The 2,083-nt window shown below is 42.8% G+C and overlaps 1 long non-coding RNA gene across 1 annotated transcript in view; it reads right to left on the bottom strand.

Annotated features, from left to right (window-relative positions):
- Positions 1-330: 330 nt before the first annotated feature.
- LOC147817956 (uncharacterized) overlaps positions 331-2,083 on the bottom strand; it is a 6,230-nt gene continuing 4,477 nt past the window's right edge. Inside the window, exon 2 of the long non-coding RNA XR_015438460.1 lies at positions 331-1,246. This is a non-coding gene — a long non-coding RNA (uncharacterized LOC147817956). The remainder of the gene's footprint in view (positions 1,247-2,083) is intronic.

Here is a 2,083-nt window from a genome sequence, read left to right as displayed (position 1 = left end):
TGTTGGGGTTGTTGTTAACAAACACAAAAAAGTCTGTATGATGACAGTGTTTTCATTTTGAAAGCCAAACTTCAGACTTCAAACTGTGGGTAATGCTGGTGGCAGGAGCAGTGGAAAGTAAAAGCAGTGCTACTTGTGTAAAAATGCATTCAGATAAAAGTACAAAGTCAGTCAATTAAAATGACTAAAGCTCTGGTGTTATATGGTGATAATAGTAAGAATATGATAAAACAATAAATCAAAGAACATCTCGTATATGCAGGTTTATACTGCACCAAGACCAACCAGTAAATTCCAGTCAAGCACTGTACATTCATCAGATTACAAATATAAACTCAGTTAGCAGTTTATTAGGAACATGTCGCTAAAAGTGATGTAGTCTAATACAACAGTCCTTAAAATAAATCCTCCTTCATGAAGGTTATAATGTTCAGTTGGTAGATTCAGGCGTTGATTCACTGTGTGATCATTTTGGCGGATGTAGTGTGTGGTGCTGTTGAGCCGTCCTACCTGCTGATATAAATGTGGTGGACGAAATAATAGAAACACCCGAATACCACAGTGACTGCAGCCGACAAAACACAGGCAAAACATTACATTGCTAGGCAACGCAGTAGCTTTTGATGCTCCTCTCTGTACAGTGAGTTACAACAATCAGTCAGTTGCACACACCTGTTGGCACGTCACCATGACGTCCTCCACAGTCTGCTCTAAATCCATCTTCTCTGCTCGTTTACTGTTCGTGTCAGTTATAACCGGTCCACTCGGACTCTGTGGCACTGAGCCCCTGAAACACTGAGCCGAATGAGCTGCAGTCACAACAGGGATCATCAGAAACAGCAGGAAGGTGGTGCACCACCTCACTGACAGCAGAAGTGAACATACAAGTCACAACTCAAGGATCCAACCTCAGAATTTTAGCATTAATTTAAGCCAGACCCAGCATGCACCTGTCACACAACATGGCGGGTGTGTTTGATTTGCATCAGCGGGTGGTGCATTAAATCAGTGATTAATTAAGTTAGAAGCAACCTTCTTTTTAATCTTTGATGTAATGTTGATCTTAACCTTACTCTTATTGCGTAGTTGTAAATGTTCTGAACATGTGGACCATGAGCGGAGAGCTGAGGGGCTCTGAACACGGAGCTCTGCCCTCCAGTGGCCACGACTTTGTCACAGTGACGTTACATCCAGTCCAGGTGGTGCTGCAGGCGCCGAGAACATCTCAACTGGACCCACAGTCGCTCTAGGTTTGAGCAAGAACAAGCAAAGAGAAAGTAAGTGAGGGAAAAAGCAAGGGTTGAAAAGTTCAGCTTGCTCCCTGCAGGCAATAAGAAGCTGGTTCTGACATATTCTCTATCATATATTCACTGACTCTTTGTCTCTGTTTTCATTTTGTTAGGAGCTGCCTTCATTTAGCTTCACCCTGAAAAACTCTTAATTCACCTTTATACCTTTTTTCTACTGTTCTTTCTTTCTTTCTTTCTTTCTTTTCTCTCTCTTTCTTCCATTGTGGCACGAACCGTGTTTCTTCCATCTGTGCAGCAGGCAGCAGATTAAAAGGAACTGGATCCCATTAAATACACATCATCTTCACACTGCTGTGTGTGTGTGTCGTCATGTTCATACATACTGGATGTTTTATAGCACGTACATATCCACATGTGTATGTCTGTGTGTGTGTGTGTGTGTGTGTGTGTGTGTGTGTGTGTGTGTGTGTGTGTGTATGTATGTGTGCTGCAGAGGGATGATGGTGTAGCAATCGGAGTCTGGTTCATCAGGAGGTCAGACACACACACACACACACACACACAGACACACACACACCCACAAACACACACAGTGAGCGGCTGCAGAGAGAGATGGATGACAGCCTTAGGCTCCCTGCTGCTTTGGTAGGGAAATATATGGAGCTGAGGTAGCCATGGTAACACACACAGACACACATACACACATACAGAAATACACATCCATGCATACGCACACAAACGGTGCTTTTCATAACAAGTCTAATGATTCATTTAAAATGGTTTAACACTGTATATAAATACTCTCTGTCTCTCTCTCTCTCTCTCTCTCTCTC

This window comes from Seriola lalandi, unplaced genomic scaffold, assembly GCF_002814215.2.
Source record: "Seriola lalandi dorsalis isolate HSWRI2012SDOR001 ecotype SW California unplaced genomic scaffold, Sedor1 jcf7180002054816, whole genome shotgun sequence".
In the NCBI taxonomy this organism is placed as follows: Eukaryota; Metazoa; Chordata; class Actinopteri; order Carangiformes; family Carangidae; genus Seriola; species Seriola lalandi.
Note: the sequence above shows the minus strand (reverse complement) of the source record. Positions and strands in the feature narration are given on the sequence as shown.